This window comes from Sus scrofa, chromosome 17 (genome assembly GCF_000003025.6).
Source record: "Sus scrofa isolate TJ Tabasco breed Duroc chromosome 17, Sscrofa11.1, whole genome shotgun sequence".
NCBI classification, from domain to species: domain Eukaryota; kingdom Metazoa; phylum Chordata; class Mammalia; order Artiodactyla; family Suidae; genus Sus; species Sus scrofa.
In genome coordinates, this window is record NC_010459.5 from 10,926,255 (window position 1) to 10,944,579 (window position 18,325).

The following is an 18,325-nucleotide window of genomic DNA, read 5'->3' on the forward strand; positions in this document are numbered from 1 at the left end:
AAAAAAAAAAAAAAAATAGGGGAAACTAGGCATGGTACATATGGGAAGTCTCTGTGCTGTATTTTCAATTTTCTATAAATCTAAAATTTTTCTAAAAGTAAGAGTATTATTAAAAAAAATGCACTCATTAATGACACTACTTAAATTTACAGGTATGTCCACTTCTTCCCATTTCAGTTTGTCTTAGTCAAGTTGGGTGGCTCCGGCTCTAAAAAAATACAATAGCCTGGGTGCCTTAAAAACAGACAGTAATTTCTCACAGTTCTGGAGACTGGAAATCCGAGATCAAGGTGCTGGCAGCCTCGGTTCTTGGTGAGGCCCCTCATCCTGGCTGGCTGACTGCTCCCTTCTAGCCGTCTCCTCGCATGGCTGACGCTCCGGTGTCTCTTCTTACAAGGGCACCAATCCCATCATGAGGGCTCCACCCTCATGGCCTCGTGCAACCCTAGCCACCTCTCAAAGGCCTCACTTCCCAACAGCATCGTGCTGGGGGATAGGGCTTCATTGTGGTCACTCTGGGAGGATGCAAGCCTTCCGTCCATAGCACAGCTGACCTCCATCACAGGATGGGAATGTGGTCCATTCAGGACAAAGAACGTGGTCCATTCAAAATGAAAGTGATCCTTCCTATCGCTTCACATCGGTCAGGATGGCTGGTATCAAAGAAGATAATGGTGCGTGAGGATGTGGAAAAACTGGAACCCTTGGGCCTTGTGGGTGGACATGTAAAATGGTGCAGCTGCTTTCAAAAATAGCATTGATAATGGAAAATAATATGAAAAAGAATACACACACACACACACATATATACAACTGAATCACTTTGCTGTATGGCAGAAATTAATACAACATTGTAAATCAACTACAGTTGTCCAATAAATTTTTTTTAAAGCAGTATGGTGGTTTCCCCAAAAAATTAAAATAGAATTACCTTGGAGTTCTGTCATGGCTTAGTGGGTTAAGAACCCAACTTGTATCCAAGAGGATACAGGTTCAATCCCTGATCCTGCTCAGTGGGTTAAGAATCCAGCATTGCTGGGAGCTGTGGTGTAGGTCACATACAAAGCTTCGACCCCAAGTTGCTGTGGCTGTGGTGTAGGCTGGAGGCTGCAGCTCCAATTTAACTCCTGGCCTGGGAACTTCCATGTGCCATGGGTGTGGCCCTAAAAAAAAAAATAGGGCTACCTTATAATCCAGCAAGCCCACTTCTGGGTGAATATCTGAAAGAAGTGAAGTCAGGATTTCAAACAGATATTAGCATGTTCATTGCCATGTTATTCAAAATAGCATGGAAACAACTCACATCCACCGACAGATAAATGGATAAAGAAAATGTGGTGCATACGCACAAAATGAATATTATTCAGCCTTTAAAAAAGAAGGATATCCTGCCATTTGAGACAACAAGGATGGACCTGGAGGACATTAGGTTGAATGAAATAAATCAGCCACAGGACAAATAAGTCCAACTCCACCAACATAAGGCATCTGAAATGGTGAAACTTACAGACCTAGACAATAGGATGGTGGTTTCGGGATGGGGGGTGGGATGCCGGTGTTGTTCAGTGGGTACAATGTTACGATTACACAAGATGAGTAAGTTCTAGAAATCTGCTGTACCTCTTTGTGCCTATAGTTAACAATACAGATCTGTGCACTTAAAACTGTATTAAGAGGGTAGATCTCATGCTAAGTGCTCTTGCCACAAGCAGAAAAAATAAAAACAACAACAAAAACCCCTAGGGGACACAAGGAAATGTTTCCGAGGGATGGGACATGTTTATTACCACGATTGTATTGATGGCATCAAGGGTGTAGGATATGCCCAAATTCATCAGAGTGCATACATTAAAACTGTGTGGGTTTTAACATAGGAATTATACCTCGAGAAGGCTGAGAGAAAGAAGGGAGGAAGGAAGGGAGGGAAGGAAGAAGGGGGAGGAGGAGGGAGGAAGAAGGAAGGAAGGATGGAAAGAGGGAGGGAGGGAAGAAGGAAGGAAGGAGAGAGAGAGAAGAAAGAAAGAGATGGGGGAGGGAGGCATGGAGGGAGGAAGAAAAGAAAGAGGGAGAGAAGAAAGAAGAGAAAGAAAGAAAGAAAGAAAGAAAGAAAGAAAGAAGAAAGAAAGAAAGAAAGAAAGAAAGAAAGAAAGAAAGAAGAAAAGGAAGGAAGGAAGGAGGAGAGATATAAGGGGAGGGGGGAAGGAAGGAAAGAGGGGGAGGAGAGGGGAGGAGGAAGAAGGGAAGGAGGGAGGAAAGTGATGCTTCCCGACACAGGTTAGGGCACCCTCCTTCCAGTGGGCATCCTGGGGGATGGGAGCAGCACACATCTCTCAGCCAGTCCAGCTCTGTCTACTGGAAGCATAACTTCCAGGAACAGCCTGAGGGTCCTAGAGCTGGGGTGACAGACATGCTTTGACCTGGGTGGAAGCTAGAGGGCGCTGTACCCACCACCAGCCTGGCCGCCCTGGAACCTGAGAAGGACACTGGGGGTGGTGAGGGAGCCAGGGCTGGGGTGGGGTGGGGACAGAAAGAGGGGAAGCACAGTGTCGCCTCTTGGTAGGCATTGTGACTTTCAGATAAGGTGTGGAGGCGGACCTTGGCTTGGCCATGTCCCAGCTCAGTAAAGGGGAAAACATGCCCCCTTTATTTTGTTCTTTTTTGGCCACCCCACGGGACATACAGAGTTCCCTGGCCAGGGATCAGATCTGAGCCTCAGCTGTGACCTACACTGCAGCTGTGGCAATACTGGATCCTTTAACGCACCGCACCGGGCCGGGGATCAAACCAGCATCCTGGCGCTGCAGAGACTACCTGATCCCATTGGAACTCCCCATGGGTCTCCTTTAGGACTCAGTCTCGTTTGTAAAGCTGAGATGCTAAGAGCAGCTACCTCTCGTGGCTGCGGTGGAGATTAACAGGAGAGACCTTGTTAATATTTAGATAAGGGGCAGCCGCCCAAAGACCTAAGTGGAGAAGCAATTAAAGCTGCTTGGTGGTTCCTGGGGCGGGTGGGCATGGATGGGGGCAGGACTGCTGCTTTCGTCTAACCACGCGCATCCATTGGATAACATTATTTGGAAAGTGAGGCTGTGCCCGTAAAGCTATCCCTGTGTCAGCACATGAGGCCAGGGCTTGGCAATGGTGCAGACCGGGTAACTAGGGTCCAAAGATTTGTTCTGTCACACATGAGGCAATCCTGGGGGCTTCCTGGGGAGGCCGAAGGCTGACTTTGGTGGACAGCTAGGAAATCTCCGGGGAAGGGGCCTGTGGCTGGTTTACCAAATCCCAGAACACACAGCAAGCTGATCTCTTGAAGTTTGAAGGCAGTGATTTTGGAAGAAATCTACAGCAGCCTGTAAATGTAAGGAGCTTGTTAACCCAAGACAAGGTGCAAGTTTGGCCCTAAAAAAAAAGACAAAAGACAGAAAAAAAAAAAAAGAAAAGAAAAAAAAAAAAGAAGGCTGGAAGGTGCCCTCGGGGGCCAGTTTCCTGGACCCGCCTGCACCTCCACGGGCCAGAGTCGCAGAGAAGGAAAAAGGTGTCCTTCTGAGCAAATCCACCAGTCATCTTGATTCTGAAAGAGACACTCCACCCCCCAAACAGCAGGGCAACCCATCTCATTACCCAAAGATGGGAACTTCTGAGCCCATGGATTGGCGATTTCCTCCTTCAGTTCTCATCCCACAGCAGCCTCCTGGCTGGGGATTTGCTGCCACTAGAGCTGCTCCCAGGTGGCTTAAGGGGCCCCAGTGGGAAGGTGTGGGCCTTGGGGAGAGGGTTTGAGACTCCGAGTAGGAGGTGGGGGAGGGGAGCCATTGCGAAACATGGTGCGTCACTCTCATGGGCCAGGATGCCCGGGCCCCGAGGTGGGGACGATTAACTCTGGAAAGTGGCTCATTGGCCAGTCAAACATAAACAGTGCCTGCCTATGAAGTAAAGGCAGAAGGGAACAAGCCTTTTCGTACCTCCCCCACCCCCACAATCTGTCTTTCTGCTTCCCCTCCCACAACTTAAACATACCAAAGCGATTTTCAGCTGGCACATGCAGAAAGTACATAGCACTGCATATGTTGCACGGAGATACGCGGAATGTTTAGGTACCGGAGTCGCCAGCGAGCCCTGCGTTCTTCCATCGTCCCCCACTGCAACCTCATCCCCAGACTCCTGTCCCGATCTTCTCTGCAAAACGGGATGTTTCTGATTTCATGTTCATGGTCAATTCTCGAGTGATGGGGCACATGGGGATGAAGCTGAATGGACGCCCCAGGAGGGTAGGGGTGCTGTCTCTTTCCCTGAGTCTACAACTGAACAAGCAAGACCCCCTTGACCATTGTAGAGAGGGGAAAACGAGCCCAGAGCACAGCTGTGGTGTGGCGGGGCTCACGCGCCCTGCCATTGACACCTCCATCCTGGCTAGTTGCCAGATGGGGCTGACATGCCTTTGTGCCCTAAAATCCCCTTTCTTTCCAGCAGTGTCCTACCTCCCTCCCCTGCCACCCCCCCCCCAAAGAGCGCCAGATGAGCCAGGTCTGCAACTAGGATAGGGTCCCGCCGAGGCCCACATGGGCCACAGCACATGCAGGCACGGGTCACCTGTCCCCATCTGAGCCGGCTGCGGAGGCCGCCAGCTCTGAGGGCTTGCGGCAGCTGGCATTCGTCCCAGGAACAGGGGCCAAGGGCAAATCGCTTCTTAATTACTGCTTACACTGCAAGTTTTTGCTTTGGCCTGGGCCATAGCCAATCCCCCACAACGTACTGAGTCTCTCATCAGCCTGTAGTGAATTGATCCCTGCCTGGTCCCTGGATTCTATTGTCCCTGGAGAAGCTGCAGCAACCATTTCCAGCCACGGGCTCCTCTCTGCAGCTGGAGGATGCCCACCCGAAGGCTTCTTTCCTAGTTCCTCTCACTCCCCCCCTCCTCTACCGCCTGGCATTTTAGATGCTCTGAGGCCAGGCCTTCCCTCTCAGGATCCTCATCACTTAGCCTGGTGGGTACCACCTGGCCCCTCACAACCACAGAGCTGTTTCACAATCCTCTCTTACTGGGTTTTGCACCCAATCCTCTGAGGATTTAGGAAAAGCTATATTAGGGCAATTGACACAGCCAGCATTGACCACAAACAACCCCAAATGTCAGTGGCTCCATAAAACATGTTCACTCCTTGCCCCTGTCACCGTCCAATGTGAGCTGGGTGGCTTTCTGAGTGGCTGTCCTCTTGGACACCTCTATCCCTAACATTCACCTAGGAAGGTAAACGTGAGAAGGATGGCTTGGTGACAATAGGTAGACAGCATTTCTGTGCACATTTCATTGGCAGAGCTCATCATGTGACTGCTGACTGCAAGGGAAGCTGGGAAGTGTAGTCTTTCTGTGGGACTAGGAAGAGGAAATGGACAAGTAAGCATCCCATCACTGTCTGCTACAGAAGGGATGATGTCACTGACTTTTTTCTATGGGCCACACATTGCGCTGGTGGCTACATAAACATTATCTCGTTGAATCCCCGTGACAGCTCAATGAAGATTTATTTTCCTTTACACATGAGGAGTCTGAGAGAATCCAGTGCTCTGACTCCAAATCCCCTGCCTGACACATGAATACATTCTCCAGAGACAAAACTGAAACACTGTAGAGAAGATGAGAATTGCTTTGGCTATCCTACCTTCTGTCCCAGGTTCCTTCTAAATTCACCATTGTTACTAGTTTGATTGTATATCTCTATGGATCTCTGCATGCATGCATTTATATGCATGAATGTACTCACAGTGGTTATCCAATTGATTTGTCATTTTCTTAAAAAATAGAACTGCACTATACAAATTATTCTACAACAAAATCTAACATGCACCTCCTTATAAATATCCAATGTTGTAGTTCCCACTGTGGCTCAGCAGGTTAAGAACCCAGCATAGTCTCCATGAGGTTGCAGGTTCAATCCCTGGCCTCGTTCAGTGGGTTAATGATCCGACATTGCCACAAGCCATGGCTTAAGTCACATATGTGGTTTGGATCCAGTGTAGGCTGTGGTGTAGGCTGGCAGCTGCAGCTCTGATTCAACCCCTAGCCTGGGAACTTCCATATGCTACAGGTGTGGCTGTAAAAAATAAATAAATAAATAAATAAATATACAATGCTTTACCACCAGATCGCCCAACTTCCCAGATTTCCATCAAGGCATAATTCTCTAAGTATAAACTATAATCTCCATAAGGTCTTGGCTAAAAATTCCCTGTAGATCCTGACTCAGAAGGACAGGGCCAGCATCTTCTCTCTCCAGCAACCAGTCTTTGGCCCATTGCCTGGTTTGGGGACACTCACGTCTATACCTTGAGACTCTGTCCTGTGTGGACTATCTCTCATCAAACCACCCAGGATATTGGGGGTTGGGGAGAAATGGGTCCCTGAGGCTGAAGGAAAAACTCACCCTTCCTGAAAGTGGGATTAGACAAAACCAACTTGAAAACAGCCTGAGTAGAGGCCAATCTATTAAATAGAGGATAGGCTATTAGCTGAATGTTCTCTACCCTCAAATTAGCTCACAATCCTCACAAAAATCCCTGCTGTGCAGAGGGTTTGGTGACCCCCATTTTACGACTGGAACCCTCCAGTCCAAGGTGGGAGGTGGGCTGCCCAAGGCTGGCTGCAGAGCGTCCCCATCTATACGCCACCTGCCTCCCCAGGCTGGGGTCTGCAGCCTGAGTGAGGTCCCTGCTGAAGCTTTATTTAATGGGCTTCTTTTCCTCTCCACACAGGGCCCCAGGGGTTTGAACCAAACCTAAAAATGATTTTAAAATCACTAAACTGTGGACTCTGAACCAAGCTTCCACTTGATTTCATTGACCCCCTGAACCATTCTTGGAGGGATTTGCTTTTTTATCTCCCACCCATCCTTGAAGACCTAACGGAAGCCCCGTCTTCCAGATCAGGTTGTCCTGATGGCTCCGCATGGAGGGAGATGTTCTCCTCTGAACTCAGGGGCACTTAATGTCTGCACAAGTCATGGGCCAATTAATCAGCTTCACCTTGGGTCAGCTCTTCTTTGGTGTTGGGCTGCTATTTAAATAGTTTGTTGTCATAATTTATCAGGAGCTTCTGCTGTGTCTCCCCAAATAGAGGATAATCTCCTTGAAGGCAAAGACAGACTCCTGACCTTGACCGTGAGCCATGAGTCCCCAAAACCTAGCCTGATGCTAGAGGTTTCACAACATTTCAGCATATTAATACTTTCATACTTAATACATCATGTTATTTTCACCAAATAGGATAATACCTTTTCTTTTCTTTTTTTTTCTTTCTTTTTTTTTTTTTTTTGTCTTTTTGCCTTTTGTAGGGCCGCTCCCACGGCATATGGAGGTTCCCAGGCTAGGGGTCTAATCGGAGCTGTAGTCGCTGGCCTACGCCACAGCCACAGCAACACCGGATCCTTAACCCAGTAAGCAAGGCCAGGGATCGAACCGGCAGCCTCATGGTTCCTAGTCGGATTCACTAACCACTGAGCCACAACTGGAACTCAAGGATAATGGCTTTTCTAAACGATCTCTTCAGCTCCTTTCATTAGCACATGTCAATCATATTTTCTCTCTTCTATTCCTTTTTTTTTTTTTTTGGATTTTTAGGGCCCCACCTTCAGCATATGGAGGTTCCCAGGCTAGGGGTCAAGTGGGAGCTACAGCTGTTGGCCTACACCACAGCCACAGCAACACAGGATCCGAGCTGTGTCTGCAACCTACACCACACCTCACGGCAACACTGGATCCTTAACCCACCTAGCAAGACTAGGGATGGAACCCGAATCCTCATGGATCCTAGTCAGGTGTGTTAACCACTGAGCCATGAAGGGAACTCCCTCTCTTAGCTCTTTTTTTACCAACTATGTGTAAATTTGAAAAAATGTATCTCACTACCACCACCACCATCACCATCACTATCATCATAACTACCACCGTCATCACCATCTCACCACCATCATCATCATCTCACCATCATCATCATCTCACCACCATCATCACCATCTCATCACCATCATCACCATCACCACTGCCACCACCACCATCATTCCACTATCATCATCAACACCACCACCAACATCAACATCTCTACCACCATCATCACGCCCATCACTATCATCACTACCAACATCACCTCGGTCATCGCTATCATCACCACCATCATCATCACCACCACCACCACCACCACCATCACTATCATCATAACTACCACCATCATCACCATCTCACCACCATCATCGCCATCTCACCACCATCATCACCATCTCACCACCATCATCGCCATCTCACCACCATCATCACCATCTCACCACCATCTCACCACTGTCATCACCACCATCATTCCACTGTCATCATCAACTCCACCACCAACATCAACATCTCTACCATCATCATTATCACCACCATCATTCTCATCTATTGAGAGCTTGCTCTTGGTCAGGCACTTACTTTAAGCAGCCAGCATCACAACCCAGACCTGTTCCCTTGTCCTGCTACTATTATCCCACCACCATCATTCAGACGTCCTTTCACGGAATCCTGCCAGCAGCCCTACACTTGCTCACGTGTATAGGGGCCTCTCCATCTTGCACGCAGGGCCCTGGGCACAGTACATGAAGCACTGCATTTACTCCTCTGTACTGCCCTTGAAGGTAAGTACATTTTTCCCATTTGGCAGATGAAGAAACTGAGGCTTAGAGAGGTTCAGTAATTCACTTCAGGTCTCACAGCAACTTCTTTAGTGCATGTTACGGTGCCCTGTAATGATTGCAGATTTAAGGGAAACTCTTCTTCTTTTTTTTTTTTTTTTTTTTTTTTTGCCTTTTCTAGGGCCACTTCCTGCAGCACATGGAGGTTCCAGGCTAGGGGTCTAATCAGAGCTGTAGATGCTGGCCTACGCCAGAGCCACAGCAACACAGGATCTGAGCCGCGTCTTGACCTACACCACAGATCATGGCAATGCCAGATCCTTAACCCACTGAGCAAGGCCAGGGATCGAACCGGCAACGTCATGGCTCCTGGTCAGATTCGTTAACCACTGAGCCACGATGGGAACTCCGGGAAACTCTTCTTCTTGATATTTGATACTTGAATTTGGTATTCTTCATAATAAAAAATTTTTTGAATAAAGAAAAATTACCTCTCTAGAAGCTCTCTTGCACAGGCGCACAAAGAGACCTGTGTAAGAAAAATCATTGCAGAGACAGTAGATTAATATCGCCTGGCTGGCCTGGGACTGGGAATCAATGGTTAATGGGCCTGGGGCCTTATGGAAATGACAGTGAAATGTTTGGAACCTGGATTGTGGTCATGGTTGTACAACTTGGTAAATTTACTAGCAATCATTAAATTGTATACCTAAAAGTGTGCAAGTTGTATCTAAATAAAGTTGTTTTTATTTTTATTTACTTATTTTTGTCTTTTTAGGGCCACACCCCAGGCATATGGAGCTTCCCAGGCCAGGGGTCCAATTGGAGCTGTAGCCGCCAGTCTACACCACAGAAACTCAGGATCCGAGCCTCGACTGGACCTAAACCACAGTTCACTGCAATGCCAGATCCTTAACCCACTGAGCGAGGCCAGGGATTGAACCCACATCCTCATGGATGCTAGCTGGGCTCACTCACCACTGAGCCACAATGGGAAATCCTAAATTGTTTTTATTATTTATTTATTTATTTATTTATTTATTTGTCTTTTTTGCTATTTCTTGGGCCACTCCTGCGGCATATGGAGGTTCCCAGGCTAGGGGTCGAATCGGAGCTGCAGCCACTGGCCTACACCAGAGCCACAGCAACGCGGGATCCGAGCCGCGGCTGCAACCTACACTACAGCTCACGGCAACGCCGGATCGTTAACCCACTGAGCAAGGGCAGGGACTGAACCCGCAACCTCATGGTTCCTAGTCGGATTCGTTAACCACTGCGCCATGATGAGAACTCCCTAAATTGTTTTTAAATTGTCGATGGAGTTCCCATCATGGTGCATCAGAAACTAATCCGACTAGGAACCATGAGGTTTCAGGTTTGATCCCTGGCCTCGCTCAGTGGGTTAAGGATCCGGTGTTGCTGTGAGCTGTGGTGTAGGTCACAGATGCAGCTCGGGTCGGGCATTGGCTGTGGCTGTGGCGTGGCTGGCAGCTGTAGCTCTGATTGGACCCCTAGCCTGGGAACCTCCATGTGCTGCGAGCTGGCCTAAAATGACAAAAGACCAAAAAAAAAAAAAAAAAAAAAAAAAGTCACTTCTCTAAGCAAGAAGAAAAAAAAGTTATTGAGCCTAATGCCTTCACTGGTGTATCCCAAGTACCCAGTATACAGTAGGTGTTCAATACGTAGTTGTTGAATGGAAAACAAATGAATGGAAACGTGTGCAATGTGCGAGTAAAATAAGGGGCTGAGCCGGAGCCGAGCCCCAGCGCTTCACCCCCAAGCCCACTTGTGCTTCCCGTCATGAATGGTCACCACGAGGAAGTCCTTCCAAGAGATGCCAGGGTCCTGGGGAAAGGAAGCCTCTCCACAGCAATCGCGCCTGTGTGCTCTCACCCAGAACATGCTCTGGCATTGGCGCCGGCACCCCTGCCTTCTTCAGTAGGAGGCCTTCCCATTCGATTTAGTGCTTGGGGATCAATAGAGGGGCCACAGAGTTCACAGAAGGATATCGACTGGGTCTGGATCAATATTAACAGCACGGCATGATCACCAGCTTATTCAGCTGCTCCTCTCTCTGGCTCCTTCTCCCCCTCTCTTCTTTCTCTCTCAAAAATTTCACCAGGTCCAAGAACGGCAGACAACTTGGGGGCGATGGAGCAAAGGCTGTTGCAGGGTCCGCTGGACGGCTAGGGCCCGCCTGCCACCGATTGCACCTAAGTCTCCGAGGACTAGGAGTTCCCACTGGGGCACAGCGGGTTAAGGAGCTGGCATTGCCACAGCTGTGGCTCGGATTTGATCCCTGGCCTGGGAACTTCCATTACCGCAGGTGCAGCCAAATAAGAAAAGAGTCTCTTCGAACTACAGCTGGGGGACTGAGAAGGTTCCCGCAAGGCTAAAGCCACACGGAGGGCCTGGCACAGAGCAGACCCCTCATCACATCCATCCGCTCCCTCCCTCCTGCCTGGGGTTCTCTTTCCTCTGGATGCTCTGCTGCTGGGAATGGCTCTTCTGCCTCCCAGGACTGAAAGCTGCCAGGTGCAAATGTGTTTACTGGCTCGGCCATTACCTCCCCCTCACTGGCCCCAGACCTCAGCTCCAGTAGCTCAGAACAATGACCAGGATGGATGGGGACTCTTGGCACCTGATTCCTCATCTTCAGACCTGATTGGTCAGATACCATCACCCCCATTAAAGGCTAAGGGAACGGGCGTTTCAGGCTGCAGAGCAGAGGACCAAGCGTGTACAACCGGTAGATGGTTGAACCCCGGACACCTACCTGGGATGGGAAATTCGAGTGGGGGAAAGACAGAGATGGGGCGCTGAGCCTTGAAGGGGAGGCTGGAGGGCACGAGGGTGTCTATGGTGGGAGGGGGAAGCCAGCATACAGAGTCGGACCTGTTCTAAGTCATAGCCAGGAAGCTGCCAGTGGGTCAGTAAGACCTCAGATTCTGCCCTGAGTCCTGGGGCCAGGAAGGGGGGCAGGGGACGTGGGGCAGCAGCTTGGTATAAAAACTACATGGTGGGAGTTCCCATTGTAGCTCGGCAGTAAGAACCGATCAATATCCATGAGGATGCAGGTTCGATCCCTGGCCTTGCTCAACTGGCGTTGCCATGAGCTGTGGTGTAGGTCGCAGGCGTGACATGAATGTGGCTGTGCGGTAGGCCAGCAGCTGCAGCTCTGATTTGACCCTTAGCCTGGGACTTCCATATGCTGCAGGTGTGGCCCTAAAAAGACAAAATTAAAAATACATACATGCATGAATACATTAAAGCTACATGGTGACTGTGACATTCTGGTGTCCCCACTTGCCTCTCTGCCCTTGTGAGAAACCCTGTTGATTGATCCCGGGAGAAGTAGCACCTTTGGGAGACTGTAAGAAGAGCCAAAGCAGGATCATGAAAGGGAGAAGAAGGGAAAACACAGGCAATCCCCAATTCACTCGAGAGGCTCTGCGCCAAAATACCCCGGGTGCCCTCACTCCATGAGACCGTGGCTTATGGAGATCTGTTATTTTCCTGGCACCATCCTGGTTCATTCTCCAGAACTTTTGAAGAGAAACAGCCTTGCCAGAGAGTGGAGGACCTGCAGGCATCAGGGTTGGGTGAGTTTTTTAGCACACTGCTAGTGGGTGATGGAACCAGGATGGGGGTGGCCCTGGCCCCCTCTGCCAACCCCCACCGCTGAGTCCACAAAGCACGTCCACGCTAAGGCATCACTGCATCTGGCCTGACGATGCACAAGGTTCTTCCAGCCTGAACCCCCGGGGACTGTGATGGGGACAAATTATCTTTCCTGTGCTTCTCTCATCCACACAGGGCCCCTGCTTTGAGCAGATGACATGTACACAAATCCACATTTAGGAAAAAAAGAATTGAGTTGCAAAACAAGAGAAAGGGAATGTATTCATTTAACAAAAAGGCTTGTTTTTGTGGGATTTCCTCCAGTGTGTTCAACATTAGACTCAATTTATAAATGCATTTGAGGAGTTCCGGTCTCGGCTCAGTGATAGTGAACCTGACTAGCATCCATGAGGACGTGGGTTCGATCCCTGGCCTCACTCAGTGGGTTAAGGATCCAGTGTTGCCATGAGCTGTGGTGTAGGTCAAAGACATGGCTTGGATCTGGCATTGCTGTGGCTGTGGTGTAGGCTGGCAGCTGCAGCTCTGATTCACCTCCTAGCCTGGGAACTTCCATATGCCAAGAGTGTGGCCCTAAAAAGACAAAAGTGAAAAAAAAATTCATTTGACACTGAACTTTTCAGGAAAAGAACGATCATCAATTTACAAGAGAACAAAGCCGTTCTCTTTCCTGGCCTTCTCCTGCTCCTGACATGCCAAAGAGAGTCAGGGTTTGCTGAAAAATGATTTACGCTATAGAAATGTTCTGGCAACTTTGCTTGCGATGTCTCTTTAGTGCACCGTTCAAATAAACTTTGGGAATATCTGCCTGGCAAAGGCAAAACAGTGGGCAGAAAACAGCCAACTCAGAAATGCTCTGATGAGATCAATGAAATATATTTTAGATATTTCCTTCTTCTGGGGTCTTGAACTCTTCATGTGTTTCCTCCTCTGGATCATTTCTCAACTTGAAATTTTATCATTGATTTTGCTCTAGGCTCTATTGGTGTACCGCTCCTGTTAGAAATCAGATTTATTTTAATTTTTGTATCTCTAACACGTTAAATGGATGAGACTAGAATAAACGCTTTTTGTCTTCTCCGAGTTCAGTTTCCTTCCACCTCGACTGCCTTGTAATACACACAGAGGATGGATATTCTCAAAACACAAGGTCAGGAGTTCCCAGTGTGGCTCAGTGGGTTAAGAACTGACTAGTATCCATGCAGATGCGGGTGTGATCCCTGGCCTCGCTTCAGTGGGTTAAGGACCCTGAGTTGCTGTGGCTGTGGTACAGACCAGCAGCGACAGCTCCGATTCGACCCCTAGCCTGGGAACTTCGATATGCTGCAGGTGTGGCCCTGAAAAGCAAAAAGCAAACAACAAAAAAAACAAACAACACAAGATCACCTTCCCTTGGGTTAATATTGTATTGGTTAAAGAAGGGCTTATAGGTTCATCCCAGGTGTAATGTATAACATGCCCATTTTCCCGTAAGGGCCAGACCTAATTTCCCCTTATGCTTAGTCTAGCACAGTATTTATTTACTAATTCATCTTGGGTTAAATATTTGGGTTTTTTTTTTTCTTTTTTAGGGCCACACCTGCAACATATGGAGTTTCCCAGGCTAGGGGTCCAATCGGAGCTATAACTGACAGCCTACACCACAGTACAGCATTGCAGGATCCAAGCTGTGTCTGTGACCTACACCACAGCTCACGGCAACGCCGGATCCTTAACCCACTGAGCAAGGTCAGGGATCGAACCCACAACCTCATGGTTCCTATTTGGATTCGTTTGCGCTGCACCACGATGGGGACTCCAATATTCTTTTTTTTTAAGATTTTATTTTTTCTATTATAGTTGATTTACAATGTTCTGATGATTTCTGCTGTACAGCAAAGTGACCCGGTCTCACACACACACACACACACACACACACACCACACACATATTCTTTTTCCCACATTATCCTCCATCATGTTCTATCACAGTGACTAGATGTAGTTCTGCATGGCAAGATCTCATTGCTTAGCAAGTTCAAACGCAATAGTTTGCATCTACCAACCCCGGGTTAAATATTTGGCTTTTTTTTGTGGCTTCTAATCTTACCGATGAGTAATGGCAAAACCACATCTCCTGCAGAGGGTCCCTGCTCCCCACTGGGTGGTACCAGGTCCTGGGTCAACGCAGGAGAAAGAGAACATCCTTCATAGAAAAGCTCACGTGGAATGGAGGGAGGGGAAGCAGGAAAACGGACTTAGCGTGTGTGACTGCCTCATCTCGCTTCTTACTGAAGTACAGTTGATTTACCATGTTGTGATAGTTTCTGGTGTAGAGCAAAGTGATTCTGTTTTGTTTGGTTTGGTTTGGTCTTTTTAGGGCTGCACCAGTGGCATATGGAAGTTCCCAGACTAGGGGTCAAATTGGAGCTGTAGCTGCTGGCCTGCACCGCAGCACAGCAATGCCAGATCCTTAACCCACTGAGCAAGGCCGGGGACCAAACCTTCATCCTCATGGATACTGGTCAGTTTCGTTATGGCTGAGCCACCACGGGAGCTCCTGCTTTGGTTTTATAGCAATGTAAGTCTGTTCTTTTTCAGATTCTTTGTGATTAACAGATACATATTAATACTACTATGTACAAAATAGATAACCAACAAGGACCTATGGTATAGCACAGGGGACGCTACTCAATATTTTGTAATAACCTAGAAGGGAAAAGAATCTGAAAACGAACCCAATCCAACTTTTTTTTTTTTTTTTTTTGTCTTTTTGCCTTTTCTAGGGCTGCTTCCCATGGCATATGGGAGTTCCCAGGCTAGAGGTTGAATCGGAGCTGTAGCCGCCAGCCTACGCCAGGGCCACAGCAATGTGGGATCCAAGCCGCGTCTGAGACCTGCACCACAGCTCATAGCAACACCGGATCTTTAACCCACTGAGCAAGGCCAGGGATTGAACCCGCAACCTCATGGTTCCTAGTCGGATTTGTTAACCATTGCACCACGATGGGAACTCCCAGTCCAACTTTCAGTCAAGAAAGTGGCATTCATGTAACTCAGCTTGACCCCCGATTCCAGCGAGTCAACCAGGAGGCTGATGACACCTCCAACAGAACAGTACATGGCACCTAACTGTCTGGAGCACAGTACCTAGTGCCAGAAAGGACACTGGCAGGAACAGAGATTCTATTGGACAAGTACCTTCTCTTTTTCAAAAGTACCTATATGTACTTGAACCCCCCTGGGTCCTCACCACAAGGCTGGAAGATGGGGGGCACAGAATAAGGACTTTGGGGCTACTTGCTCCCAGTCCAACGGCGTCATCACCGCCTATGAGTGTTTTAAAAACACAGAATTCTGGGTCCAACCTACTATTCAGAATCTGCCTTTTTACAAAATTTTTGTTTGTTGTTTTTTGGGTGTTGGGTTTTTTTTTAAGCTATTGTAAAATTTTCATTTATTTATTTGGCCGAGCTTTTGGTATGTGCAAGTTCCCAGGCCAGGGATTGAACCCATGCCACCGCAGTGATCCAAGCCACAGCAGTGACAATACCGGACTCTTAACCCACTGCGCCACCAGGGAACTGCATCAGAATCTGCCTTTTAGCAGGATTCCTGGGTATCTGTCTGCACTTAACGTTGAGAAGTGCTGCTCTCATATAAGAGCTTAGAGACTATGTTTTATTCATCTCCTGTTCTCCACTGCAGTGTCTGCTAATAGCTGAGACCTAAGAAATGCTGACCAAACAGATGACAAATGATAGATTGACTGACAGACAGCCAGACAGATAAACAAGTGCCTAGCAACTGCATCAATAAACAAGATACACTGTAATGAGACACAAAAATGTGACATGATCAAAGTTACAAAGTTGTGAACCAACTGGAATCCGGGTCATCGCCTGACTCATTCTCTTTCCACTTTTTCTCCTTTTAAAAAAAATTAGGAGTTCCTATTGTGGCACAGCAGAAATGAATCCAACTAGGAACCATGAGTTTATGGGCTTGATCCCTAGCCTCACTCAGTGGGTTAAGGACCCGGTGTTGCTGTGAGCTATGATGTAGGTCTCAGATATGGCTCAGATCTGGCATTGCTGTGGCTGTGGCTGTGGGTGTAGGCTGGCAGCTGTAGCTCTGATTAGGCCCTTAGTCTGGGAACCTCCATATGCTACAAGTGTGGCCCTAAAAAGCCAAAAAAAAAAAAAAGACAATATAGTTGATTTACGATGTTGTGCCAATTTGAGCTGTACAGCATAGTGACCCAGTCATACATATATATTATTTTTCACACATTATTTTTCTCATATTGTCTCCCATCATGGTATATCCCAACAGATTGGATATAGTTCCCTGTGCTGTACAGTAGGACCTCATTGCTTAACCATCCTACTTTTTTTTTTCTTTTTAGGGCCATGCCTTCGGCATATGGAGGCTCCCAGGCTAGGGGTCAAATCGTAGCTGCAGCTGCCAGCATACACCACAGCCACAGCCATGCCAGATCCAAGCCAAATCTGTGACCTACACCGCAGCTCATAACAACCCGAATTCTAAGCCCTCTGAGCAAGGCCAGGGATTGAACCTGCACCCTCATGGATATTAGTCAGATTCGTTAACACTGAGCCGCGATGAGCACTCCCATTCTATTTTTTGGTTTGAATAATTTTTATTTTTCTCCATTACAGCTGGTTTACAGTGTTCTGTCAATTTTCTACTGTACGGCCAGGTGACCCAGTCACACACACACATATACATTCTTTTTCTCACATTATCCTCCATCATTCTCCATCATAAGTGACTAGATATAGTTCCCAGTGCTATACAGCAGGATCTCATTCCTTATCCACTTCAAAGTCAACAGTTTGCATCTATTAACCCCAAATTCCCAGTGAATCCCACACCCTCCCCCTCCCCCTGGGCAACCACAAATCTGTTCTCCAAGTCTATGATTTTCTTTTCTGTGGAAAGGTTCATTTGTGCCTTATATTAGATATAAGTGAAATTGTGTGGTATTTGTCTTTCTCTTTCTGACTTATTTCACTTAGTATGAGAATCACTAGTTCCATCCATGTTGCTGCAAATGGCATTATTTTGTTCTTTTTTATGGCTGAGTAGTATTCCATTGTGTATATGGACCACATCTTCTTAATCCATTCATCTGTTGATGGACATTTAGGTTGTTTCCACGGAACTCCCATTCTAAATGTATCTCTTTCTATTGTTTATTTCAAGGTGAAGAAAGTGGACTCCAAGGCCTGACAGGAGCCCCCCACCCCTTTTTCACATACTTGGGTGGAGGGAGACAGATGACAAAGCATACTGCAGTGAGGCCGTCCACCCTCCTTCGGTCTACACTGCAGATCACTGAGTCACGGTGAGAGAGTATTTCCCACATTCCAATTCACTGAAAGAAGTGACAGATTCACCAGGAAGTGAATCTGTTTCTCAGCCACTTAGGAAATCAAATCATTCTGAGTAAGGGCTCTGTAGAGATCACCGACTCTTTGAACAGAACCTCGCTGGATTATCTGGATCTGGATGTTGTCCTGAGCACATCTTGAAACCCCGACACTTTCTTCCCTCCGTTCCCCTGGCATGAGCAAGATCACTGGAACCATTAACCCCAGAGGCCAGAGCCTCCGTCAGAACCTGCCCTCGCCCAGTGGAATATCTACAGCTCCTGGCGCCCTACCATCCACCTTGTGTCACACCCGATTCATCACCACCCCCTCCCCCCGGGATGGGCCTGGAGGCTGCAGTCTCCACGGATTTAGAGCCAGAAGATTCTGAATCCAGAGCTTCAAGGGGGATTTGTGAGATCTTCCGATTCTGACACCCCCCTGAATGCATGTGAAATTCTGCCAATGACCCACCCACATCGCCCTCATCAGGAGTCCATGGGTGACATGCCCTTGGGAATCTGTTTTCTGCCCCTCTAAATTGGAAATCCTTAACCTTATTGTGAGTCATGGATACCTGTGAGAACCTGATAAAAGCATGGTCCCCTCTTCCTCTCCCAGGGAAAATGCACATAAATACACGTTTTGCTTTTAA

The 18,325-nt window shown here is 47.8% G+C and overlaps 1 protein-coding gene across 1 annotated transcript in view; it reads right to left on the minus strand.

The window, feature by feature from the left end:
• The window catches only part of ANK1 (ankyrin 1), a 232,872-nt gene that overhangs the window by 173,997 nt on the left and 40,550 nt on the right, over nucleotides 1–18,325 (minus strand).